The sequence below is a fragment of the Anas platyrhynchos genome, chromosome 7 (assembly GCF_047663525.1).
Source record: "Anas platyrhynchos isolate ZD024472 breed Pekin duck chromosome 7, IASCAAS_PekinDuck_T2T, whole genome shotgun sequence".
Lineage (NCBI taxonomy): Eukaryota > Metazoa > Chordata > Aves > Anseriformes > Anatidae > Anas > Anas platyrhynchos.
The window spans coordinates 6,455,650-6,468,534 of NC_092593.1; the positions used below are offsets into that span (position 1 = coordinate 6,455,650).

Sequence of the window (12,885 nt, forward strand, 5' to 3'; positions counted from 1 at the left end):
CACAGAAGAAAACTGCAAAGAAGCGTCCACTGCAAATATGGGACACAAAAACTTTGATGTTACAGGCTTCCAGATCTCCCAGATTCATAGGAAGGTAGGCGATGCTTTCAAGATAGGCCCTTAGCTTCCTGCCTCCAAAAAAAAAAAAAAAAGGTTTCTGTGGGCTTAGTCTACTGTGCTCTGAGACACGATGTAATATGTTGAGAGAATGTTGCAAAAAGAGACAAAACCTAAGCCAGCTATCTAAATACCACTTTTTGAAAGAGAGGAGTAAGGTCTTCATTGGGAGTTTGAGCTAGTGGTTAATAGAAGGCTAAGAGAAAGAATTTATACAAAATTAGCTAAAACAGACAGCATGCTGCCAAGGCAAAAGATGTGGAGGATATATTATTTCGTTAACCTTCAAAAGATTCCTGGTATGTATTTCTGAAGAATCAGCATGGGGATTGTGGGGGAGGAAGAGAAAGTTATTAGTGGGGGAAAAGAATACCATTGAGTTTTGTGAAAGCTAACAAAAAAACATGACTTAATGCTGACAAGCACCAAACTGGCTGCTCTGAACCTATTTCTTCAAAAAGACTTTTTCAAAATTTGGGTATACGTACGTAGCCAGACAGCCAGGTATCTTATTTCAAAAGAAATCCTTTAACGGTTATAATACAGAGTTTCAGCACCTTGAAGATTCTTACCATTTTTGAAGTTGCACAGTAATGAATACAGGCTTCCTCAGGAGAGGAAGGAGGAGGAGAAAAAGAGGGCATAGATGAAGAGTTGCCTGCTGAGTAGGATATTCTCCGTGGTGCCCAGAGAAATCCCAGCTCCAGTCCAGGTCAACAGCTACCCTAACAAATGCTCTAATCATCGCAGGGTTGCACCTCCCCCTCATTCTCCTGCCAGGAGTGCATACGAGGCAAATTTGGTGTCTATTTTGAGGCTCCCAGGCAGCCCCCGGTGAGAGGCAGGTATCTAGATATTGGGCTCTGCAAGGGCTGTTGTGCAACTGGGTATGAGCTAGTCAGAGGGTTTTTGTAGTGGTGGTGGTGGTTCTAATGGAAATTTAGATGTTTGTGGTCATTTAAGCAAGTAGAAGAGGTGCTTGTGCTCCTTTGAGGTACCTCAGTTATGCCTATTTGAAAATTCAGATGGATGTGTGCAGTTTTTTTCCCCCAGCAAAAAGGCCAATTTAAGGCAGTTGTTCTTCCAGCTTCACTTTCCTGACCCCTCAGTTGCATCAACTGGAACTTTTTGCAGACCCTGTCTAAAAACCAAATGAGATAAATCATAACTTATGTCCTAAAGAAATAACTAATCTAGATCTCAGAAGAATTTGACATCCCAATGAATGTGAAACATAATGCAACAAAGAGGAAGTGTCCCCTGCTTTGGTGCCAGATGAAACTTTCCTGTAACAAAACACAGATACCAATTACCATAAAAGGGCCTTATCTTCTCATTTGTGTAGTGTGTTCACACTACACTAGTATTGTCAGGTTTTAATTAAACATTTGGAAATTGCTATGGATTCTTCCAAGAGAGAAGCCAGTATAAATAAGACAATTACACTAAAATGGGTGATGAAATAAGTAAGTGACAGAAGTAATTCTATTTGTTACAGAAACTCTAACATCTGATTGTCTTTCCTTCATATTATTAAAATAAAGTCTACTTTCCAAACATATGTATGCAGATCATTTTTAAACGCAGAGATTACAGAAAAAGGTAATTCTTTTAAGAAGAGAATTGTGCTTGGTGGAAAGGGTAGGCATCTGTCAGGCCCAGATAAGATCAGACAGCTGTGCTCTATCCTGAAAGGGTATTGTGAAGCTAAGTTTTCCTAGGGAAATAATGTCTTTGGTATGAAAAGCAGCAAAATGTAATGAAGTCTCCAAGCAAATAAATTGAGAAAACAGGAAGTCTCAGAGCTCATTTTTATCTAAAATACCAACACTATATTGGGAGAAAAAAAAAATAGAATGAGAGGAGGATAACATCTGAACCACAGTGAATAATATGGAGCAGGAAGATCATCTCACTTCATATTCTCAATCAAATTAATCCTTTAGAGTAAAAACAAAGTCAAGAGGCGACTTCAGCAACAATAACAACAGGCTGCTAGGATAAGAAGAGCGCTGGGACACACAACTCTTAGGATTGGCAACAGGGTGGCTACAACGGAGACAAGGAAGCAAGCCAGGCAGAAATCCAGTCAGTGTTGCGAAACAGCTAAAGGGGAAGGTGGAGCCAGGCTGTTCCAAGAGGTGGGCAGTGAAAGGGCCAGTAACAATAATCACAAAATTGAGGGAAGCTTGGGTTTGACTGATGGAAGAACGTTCCTCACCGTGAGCGTGGTTAAGCACTGGAATGGGAAGCCGGGGAAGCCTCCCCCTGGGGGATTTTCAGAACTTGACCTGAGTCAGCCTCACTCTGAAAATGGAATAAGTACTGAATACCTCAAGAAGTCCTCTTAAGATCGTTTTTGTATGATCCTATGGAATGATAAGCTTATGGTTTACTGGGAAGGAGAGCTGTAGACCAGAATCATAAGAGAAACTTCATAAATGCAATAACTTCATGGGAAAAAATCTCCTATGCATCTCGGCAGTGCCAGGATTGGCAGTGAAAATGAGGGGCATCCAGGAATGCATGTCAACAGGAAAGCAAATAAGATTCCTGGAGAAAGAAAGAACTGAATGTGCCTCCAAAAGGGACTTCCAGTAAGAGGTAGGTCTCTGTTTCTATTAGTAGGGCCTCTCAGAACGATTCTGGGCTTGAATTAACAAAAAAAATAATAATGATTTGTTTCGATGATGGGTTAAGATTTAACTTCAAGGTGATAACTTGGGAGAGTAGGATTAGAATTCAAGATGAACTGAAAAGGAAAAATAAAGGAGAAATGTTTTTAAAAAGATGCAATTCAATAAGGAAATATACACCATGCTTCACATGACTAGGGATAATCAACTGCACAAATAAATGATGAAGGATGACAAGCAGAAAATTATTTTTGAGGTGTTGCATATCACAAACAACATGACAAACCTTTCCAAGGAAAGTGGATGCATATTTCATGAAGCCCCCTTTGGGTGCTATTTTCTATGATTATTAGAATTTTGACAAGATCTACCTGAAATGTCTGGCTGGGTGGAAAATCTGTTTAAAAAAAAAAAAAGTAACTTAAAAGAATGCTACATGTAGAGAAATGTATAGTCTTAGCTACTGTGACTATGCAAATGAAACAATGGAGGGGGACTTGTGATGGTCAGTGCCAAATTAGATCACAGTGACACAGAATCACAGGGTATCTGTAAGTTATTAACTAACAAAGGACTACTGAAGGCACCTGGAGTAGTATAAAAAGAAGTTACGAGGCCCTGAAATTTTCAAGTCTGATACTTAGAGAACGTGTCTTGCTGCTAGTGACCGAGTGTGCTAAATGCATGGATACAGTAATTACCATATCTGAAATGCATGACAGAAGTTTCAGCATCATGATAAGAGATATAACAACTCAATTCAAGACGTAGACATGAGAAACAGGATACAGGCTGCAGGCGAGTCAGGTCCTACTGTGTGCTGTTCTCTTACCACTGCAACTGATTATTTTTATTTGCCATACTGCTCGAGGAAAATCTGAGTAGAAAAGACAGCCTTTAATAAAAGGTGTGGAGAAAGATAACAGTGAGCAAGAGTTTCTGGCTGGTGGGAGAAGCAGTGTCTGGAGCACTCAATATCTGTACCAGCAACACACCAGCCCTGGACGACGAAGCTGGTGAGGGGCCTGGAGAACAAGTCCTACGAGGAGCGGCTGAAGGAGCTGGGCTTGTTCAGCCTGGAGAAGAGGAGGCTCAGGGGCGACCTTATTGCTCTCTACAGATACCTTAAAGGAGGCTGTAGAGAGGTGGGGGTTGGCCTGTTCTCCCACGTGCCTGGTGACAGGACGAGGGGGAATGGGCTAAAGTTGCACCAGGGGAGTTTTAGGTTAGATGTTAGGAAGAACTTCTTTACTGAAAGGGTTGTTAGGCACTGGAACGGGCTGCCCAGGGAGGTGGTGGAGTCACCATCCCTGGAAGTCTTCAAAAGACATTTAGATGTAGAGCTTAGGGATATGGTTTAGTGAGGACTGTTAGTGTTAGGTTAGAGGTTGGACTCGATGATCTTGAGGTCTCTTCCAACCTAGAAATTCTGTGATTCTGTGGACTAGCCAAGCGTAGGTTAGGATCACTGAAGGACCAGTAGAGGCCAGTAAGAGAGAAAAACAACCAACAAAAACAAGCACAACATTCTTGTGCTGTGCAAAATATAGCTGAGTGCAGCTGAGTCAGGCTGAAAATCAAAGACTACTTTTCTGCTACATAAAACATGTTACTGCTTATTTGAGCATCTGTAACAAGACAAAGCAGAAATAAAATGCATGTTATGGCGTGCCTTTACATCCCAGCAAATGCTGTAACATTGCAATGTGCTTCATTACATGAGACAATCCATTGATTGGCATATTTCAGCTGTCAGTAGTGTATTACAAATGGGTAAATCCTCTTCTGTGAGAAAACTGTATTTCTCACTGCCTTCTCAGTGTGTTTGCATCTACCGGTGGCCTGGTTTTCCCCAACATGGAAAACATATACCAGACATGACTTAACAAATCTGTACTGTTAGGAAAACTGCACTATTTATGAAATGCTTTAATTAAGCTGGTTAAATTTCTTAATTAATTAAAACTATTTTAAAAGCACATTCTCATTTATGTTATGGACGTTAAAGGTCTTATGGCCTCAAAGAGTATAAAGGGGTCCAAAAGTAGCCATAATGTAAATAAGAATTACCAACGCTATTTTCAGTGGTGTTATTTACAGTTACTTATCTTGTCACATTGGCTTAAATTATCATCTGGTTCTAAAAGGCTAATAGTTTCACTGCATTACCCTCCAGATCTGGTCTTCTTCAAAAACAGACTAAAAGAAGAAAAAGAGAACAGTGATTTCAAAAATGTTGCTCACCACCTCCCTCTGCTGAGAGTTCCTGTGTGTACCAGCAGAAATAGATAAATCTTGGAGGTACCACTGCTTCTGGACTAGTAAGTTATGTTATATCAGATCAACGGTGGTTTCAAAGGACACGTGAGACTGCTAGTTGTGGTGGTAAAGATTCAATTACTTTTTCCTATCTACCAACTTACTAAACTCTACCATAGGAAAAGGACATACATGTACGTATTGTTGAGACAATAGCTTCAAAAACCAGAACTCATCCATCAGTACCCAAATCTATTTGAATTTCAACAAGACTTATATCTTCAATGATTTATTTTTAAAGTTGTTGGTGTTTTGGGGTTTTGTGTGTCTTTTAATTGCCAGTATGCAGAATATTTCTGCCAGTATATTTCTGAATAAAAATTACAATGCATACATACAGCATCTACATGCATCTGAACACACTCACACTCCTGTGTGTATTTGTAGACCCAGGGTTACCTGAACTGCACTAAAATTGATGAACGTTGAAATGAACAGGAGCACAAGAGACCGTCTCTGCGTATTTCAAACTGAGAAAGTAATCAAAGTTAACGTAGAGTAACTTATAAGGGTGAGCACCAGCAAAGAAGTGAAGAACAGTGACCTCTGCACGGTTGCTACCAGCTCAGTTCCAGAAAGATACTGATGGAGGCATACTCCACCCCGCTGACCAGGGTCACAGACAGGAGTGGTGAAACAAGATGTTTGCTCCATTTTAGAGTCCAAAAACATACAATAGAAACACACATTTGAATAATTCAACTTAAAAAAAAAAAAAAAAAAAGGCAGCATGAGAGGATCCCTGAATACACAACTGCTGTTCCACAACCAAATGTCAGCAGCTGAGTGACACGCAGGCCTGGAAGAAAAACCGAGAGCTCAAAACCCCCTTCTGCATGGCTGCTTGATGGCATATGGTACATGGTGTGGGCTTTGTTGTGAATCCCAGACAAGTCATTCTGCCATGCGGACTTGGAGCATTGCATCAGAAAACATCCAAGTCCTAATTTCTGGGTTGGTGCTCCAGTATGCTCTCTGTTCAGGCAGCAAGGAGGCCCACAGCTCCCTCTGCCTCAACATTTAAGGATTGCTTTCAGCCTCTAATAACTGTGCATCACCTTAGAAAATTAAAATAGTAGCTCTTGTTCTGATTGTATGTGAAAATATGGCTAAAACAAATCTCATGGCACTGATAAAGTGTTGTATTCACTAAAACTTTAGAATCCTATTATGGATCTTTCCATATTGGTGTTGTGTATGCTGCACAGTGGGTAAGAAAAAAAAAAAAAAAATCAGATTTCAGGTGCTTACGAGCATGACAAATAGGCACTGAAGTGGCCTTGAGCACTGTGATGCAGTAACTGAGAAGAAATTGAAACATTCAATATTCTGAGGTGCCTGAGCCCTCTGCAGATGGCTCTTGGATACTTGCTATTAATCTAGCCCCAAAAGAAAGTGCCTCCAGTTCTGTTGATTTTTGTGGGTTTTCTTGTGGGCTTCTTCATATTTTTAGTTTTTATTTTTTATTAACACTGGCAACAGAAATAGTTTTAATTATATAATGTGAGTAATAATAATGTGGGCATTAACTTTCAGCTATTATTCCGTGTTCATCTCTAAGTGAAATTAATGCAAGATTTAGCAGAAGTCCTTTGTACAGTAACAAACCTCCAATTCCGTGAGGTTACTGTACATTTCAGTGTTAATTAGGAGCTTTGCTGAATTTAATTCAAGGTTGCTGACAGAAAGACTTGTGGTCAGGAGTATTTTAAACTTGTGACTGACAGTGACAGCAGTGCTACAGTTTTCCCTCTCATTCAGAGTATGTGTTTTGCTTGTCTTCATACCCTAACATTTCATTAAATAATCTGCTGGTTAATAATTCATTTAAAATGTACATCTATTTGTAAATGTTCATCCTTGTTTAAAGCTGAATTTTATAAAAGAATGCATAATTAAAGTGTAGAAATAACTTTTTTTTTTGTCTCTGTTTCCATCTAGCAAGTGAATCTGTGGAAAGAAATGCATTCATAGACGAACAGATGACCTGAAAGTATCTATATATTATATAATCCATTTAGACATCCATTCTGAGTGATTGAAGACAATATCAGCAGGTATTTGATCATTAGGTGTCATTAGCACATGCATAAAGATAAATATTTATCTGTTCCACTACAATTAAAGTTAAGAGGTTTAACATCTCTACTTTAAGAGCTTCTCTGGTTTAGGTTTTCATATAGATAGAGGCTTTACAAGTCTGAAATGATGTGTAATGTTAAAAAGGCCCAAAAGATTAGAGCAGTAATATTTACTCTAAAGTTTGCCTGGCACTTGTGAGGCATTGCAAAAATTCATAATTTCTCAACACAAACCTCCCTAGTCTTCCAGCAAGCATACTTCTATATCTTTAAATAAAATAAACTTAAATTATGTGGGTTGTAGGTCAAAAATTTAGAGCACTGAGCAGATTAGAACAACAAATTGGCTATTGCTCAGTCACACACACAGGTGTGACCCAGCAGAGGTCAACAGCCAGACAATTTGTTGAAGCATGGAAAGTTTAAAATAGACTGTGCAAGTGTAGTTTATATAAATAGGTGATGTACAGTTGCCTTCTAAGGCCAATACAAGTGTATTTATTACCTAAAATTAAACTGACCTATGCATGAAGAAACCATGAAATATGAAGAAGCCAGCAGTTTTATGAAAGAAATTAAGTGGTACTTTACAAGATTATTAGAACTTCCATTGATTTTGTGAATAATTGGGTTCCTTGATTGTTTTGTCTGTCTTCCCAGACATTAAGTCATCCCTTATAAATGAAATTTAATTACTGATTAAAGAGAACATGAGCACATCCCCAAGCACAGTAACAGGGCTTGTGGTAGCACAACAATTCAGCAGCTCCCTGCAGCAGCACACAGAACCCATCCAAAATTAGATAGAGCCCCAACGTACTGCAAAACTACACTTTGCTGGCTCTCCCTGTATTATCAGGGAAAGCCACAACACCCAGGGGGTGAAATCAGGTAAGTGTAGCTTGTGTTCCTACTTCTCCCTTAAAGCCAATGTTCACATACCCACAGTGCTTTATGGACAAGCCCACGGTCTGGGCACGGGCACTCATCCCTGCTGACAGCCAGCCTGCTGGCCTTGTCCTTCAGGGGCGCCCAGGGAGAAAAGAGGGCTGCATTCTGCCTCATCCAGGAAGAAATGAGTTGAAATGATAGGAGAAAAGTAGCACAAACTGTAGGGTTGGTAGGAGCCAGGACACCACAGTACCACAGGTCACAATGCTGCATAGTTGTTCCAACCACTCCGAGGTTAGGCAGATGTCACAGCACCTGGATCTAGTCCAAAGTAGTAAAATCAGATCTATTTCAAGATAGTTATGTCTCCTTTCAGTGGAAGAAGGGTTCCCTGAAAATTTTACATCGATGTAACTACAACCAAACACCCTACCCAACCATGACATTTCTGTAAAGGCTGCAGAGCCACAAACAAGATCTGGACTCAGCAGCTGCCCGTTATCTGTGCCAGTCAGAGATGCCAAAGAAGGCTGATTTAAATTTAAAATCCTATGATTTGGATATTTAAAAATGTACATTAAAAAAAATATACAGACTCAAATCATTACTGATTAATTTTATAAATACATTTTGGCACATTTTCCATGCAGCTTAACCTTTTGAAAATAGTAGCTATTACTGGGCCAAAAGCATCTTTTAGGTTTAGAAGGTCTTTAAATTCTAAACATACCTGGTGCTTATGTTTCAAATAAAGATTAAAAGCTAGTAAAAAAGTTTCACACTGAGCTAAATCCACACCAGAATGGTGTTATAAATATGCAGAGGCTACAGGGAGTAAAAACAGGGGGGAAAAAAGAGTTCAGCAAAGAAAGCTCCTTTCTTTTCTCTTCAGGATCAAATGCCATCTCCAGATCCAAAAGAAAAAGGTGAAAACTATCAAAAACCACATAGAATGGGAATCTGCAGCAAAATTTAGAACAGAAATATTCTTCAGTGATGTGTAAGAGAACAAGGAAATAAGCAGCAGGGATGCTATAAACTGTGGTGAGGAATAAATTAAAGCTGATCTAGCTGTGACTAAAATTTGCAGAGATGATATTTAGAGTGTCCAGTTTTAGGTGTTCAACCTACATAGCTCAAGAGGGAATCTTTTAGTTTCTGCCTCTAAATTATACACCGTGATTCAAGTTTAAACCTTCTAGAAGGTGACATGCAAGTCCCTGTGAATACTCAGTGAGAGGAGTACTCAAAACTTGCAGTGAGGATGAGATGGCTAAAGGCAATAAGGTTGAGGAATGGATGTTACTAAAACCAAGTAAAGCTTGATGTTCTCAAAGTGAATACATCCAGCAATCACCTTTCTTGAATAAGGAAGGCCTGATAGTTTGGGTTTTTTTGGACAAATTGTTCCATCAAATTAAGGCTTGAAAGAAGAAAATATACTGTTTGTTGGACGGTTGGACAGAATAACTGGGGAATTATAGATTCATTCATCTGACCTCAATAATACTCAAGTCTTTAGAACACACTGAAGGATTTTAATACAAATAAATGGAAACAAAAGTAATGGTCCCATACAGCAACCAGAATAGATTTTGCCATGCTTGTACACTTCTACAAGAAAGGGAGATGCTAAAGGAGATGAAGAGAACCCAAACAAGACACTACACCTATTTGTAGGCTAATGAGCATCTGCAAGGCAAACGTGGAGGCACCCTGTTCTCTATAATACTCCGTTTGTAGCTGTGAATGCTTGCATTAATGCCAGTTAATCTGCAGAGCTATGAAGTGAGAGAATGGAGTGTTGGCCACGGGACTGGAGTTAGCTGCTGCACTTCAAGCACCGTAATTGAATCCTACACAGCCTCCTGGACTCCACCAGAACCAAGCAGATGGAGCCTCGCTAAGCTGCTTGTTCAAACACAAATACATAATAAAGAAATACACATTAAGGGGTTGACACGACACCAAAGCAGAGGAACAGGAATGGTTTTACTAAAAGTGCTTCTCACTTAAACCTTTTTGGGGGCACTTCCAATAAAGTGAAGAATTCACGGTTTGAACCAGGAGTAGCAGCATAAAATTGAGTCTAAGTAAATCCAGCTTACACTTAAGATAGAAATAATAAAATAAGAAGAAAACCAAGTAAAAGACAGTCTGACTGCTTTTATGTAATGCATCAACTTCAAGCAGCTCTGCAGTTTTCTGAGTTTTTGGATCCTTGCAATTAAGGCAGAACTTATCCATTATATCCTGCAGTACAAGGATGCCTTTTAGCTTGCTTTGGGGTGTTTTTTGGTTTTTTTTTTTTTTTGGAAAGACTTGTCACTTCTCTCTTTCATTCCTACTCCAGCTGAAATTTGGACACCCCTTCCCCCTTTCCAGCAAAGCTTTAGAGAACAAATAAAACAAGGATGAAAAACTCTTTAGCTTTTTAGTTTAAAGATATTTATGCTCTCATTTGGCTCCCATTTTCTTTCTTTCTTTAAAATCCTTGAAATCTTACAGTCAGTAGAAAACATGCAACTTAAGTATCTCTTTCTCCTGAAACCATAGCAGAAACCATCCATCCTTCTGGGATAAACAAGCTGAGATAAAACTCTTTTGTTCTCTGTGCCACAACTGAAGAGAAATTGCTTGCATCACTGGATTATAACTTCATTTTAAAGTAGTTTTCTTAATAAGTGAAAAGTGGGAGTCAGACTATAGAAAGAGATGGGGCAGAGAAAAAAGAGAACAAGAAACACAAGAAGAATAAACTTCAGAAGACTTCTCTACTACCTTACGGATATCATATTCTAATTTTGACATACTTCCTACTCACAGAGTCATTTTGTCCACAAATGTTTTTGTACCAGCTCTTTTAATTTTAAGAATATTTTCAAAGAGTACTACCTTACGCATTGCATCTCCCTACACACGGCCCTACTGTTTTGTCAGGATGCATTCTTGACTCACTGTATTAAATACCCTGAGGACAGTATTAGCTGCAACACAGATAGGTAAGGAAGAGGATGTGAAATGGAGTCTTAATTCTGAATTCCCTGACCAACCTTGTTGTTCAAATGGAAATAAAGAGTATGGGAGAAAACCAAACAGGAGAAGGAGAACACAGTTTTCTATTCTTATTTAAAGGATAACGATGTCCTAAGGGAACCAATAAAAGAAAATGAAATTGTACAAAGGACAACTCCAGTACATCTAGTAAACCTTGTAGGAAAAAACAACAACAATCAATAATAAAAAACTATTCACAAGAATGCTAAATAAAGCCAGCTAGGAGTAGAGCCTTTTGAAATGCATATATTGTTTTCTGGGTTTGAAGACTTCAAAAATCATTATTCATAATCCAGGTTGAAATTCAATAAAGATATTTGCCCAGTGTTTACCTCTTTTTATGCAACCTGTGTTTATATAAATTACTACAGAAAGAGAAAAATGGCAAACTTCTACAGCATAGTACATACCACGTGGATTCTGCTTAAAACAATTTTTGCATTCACGTCAAAAGACGTACACTTTTCAGCAAGGTAATCCATGTGTTATTCTGCTCTGTTTGACTAGATGGTTACCCCTGCTAAAGTCAGTTGATTTTTATGCAAGCAGTACAGCAAACCAAAAGCATAAGTTCACATAAAAAAGTAGTATGCAAACACACCAACAATTAAGCAAGGTGTGAGAATAGTCCAAAATCAGCCAAAAATCAGACTATTCTACATAGCAAGCTTAATACAGTGTATTTTTCATATTCCACTTATTTCAAAGGAATGGTCAGATTTTCATCAAATTATTACTGCAATTACCTGTTTATATTGAAATTAAGCACAACAAAAAAAAAGCCTAAATGAGATTCGTGGAAGTTTACGAACAGTGAGGATGGGGGAAGACTCTGAATGAATTAAGATGTCATTTACCTGGATAGCAGGAAGGAATCTTCAGATGTCTGTGTATTACACATATGTAAACCACACATACTGCTACTCCAATACTTACTCACATAAAACTTATTTTTATTAATGAGGACAGCATATCTATCTCTGTTTTACGAGGTATGTTCCTAAGTACTTATCCAGTGCTTTGAATTCCATAATGTTTTTGAATGGAATTGTTCTGGATGACACCTGGAAACTTAAGCAATCATTTTGTCAGGTAATCAAAGATTCACCTTTAAGTTCCAAGTTCTACGTTCTGAATATTCAGACATTAAGAAATTATATTTCAATATATTGACATTTCAGATGACTGAATCGATCTGCCAAACAATATATCTTAAAAAGAAACAAACACCAACAACCAACCAACAGACCATGGCAAAAGTCTGTTTTTAGAATATTTAAGATCTGTCAATGTTTTCCAGTGTATCAATATTAATGAAGCTTGGCAAACAGGGTCTGTGGTTGAAGTTCATATTAATACAGCATTAGGTCCCGAAGAAGACCTCCTGATTCACTAAAAGTTTTGTTGAAGATTTAACCAGAAAAATGCTAGTGATATCGTTAGATTTCTCTGCACTGGGCCCACATTTACCCTGGAAGAATTTCCTGCATGTTGTTACAGGTAATGAAAATGAATAAAAGCATTATATACATTATATGATATACATTATATACAACACTATATACAACAAAAAGTACCTTTTCAGTACAATTAGCATGGAATTCACATTTCAAAAACTGCTGAACGATGGTAGTGATAACTGTCAGATGATTTACTGCAATCAAACTTTGCACCACTAAAATAACTCTTAGCGTTGCATATTTTAGAGTAAAACACAAGAAAAGTTCAAAGAAGAGTCCAGGTACTTATTACATCATATTTTATAACTCAAAGAGTAGCTACAT

At 38.3% G+C, this 12,885-nt stretch overlaps 1 long non-coding RNA gene across 1 annotated transcript; it reads left to right on the plus strand.

Moving 5' to 3' along the window:
• The first annotated feature begins 5,810 nt into the window (after positions 1 to 5,810).
• LOC119717507 (uncharacterized) lies at positions 5,811 to 11,428 on the plus strand. Its single transcript, XR_011810545.1, has 2 exons — positions 5,811 to 7,129; positions 8,937 to 11,428. It is a non-coding gene; the product is annotated as an uncharacterized lncRNA (long non-coding RNA).
• The last annotated feature ends 1,457 nt before the right edge of the window (positions 11,429 to 12,885 follow it).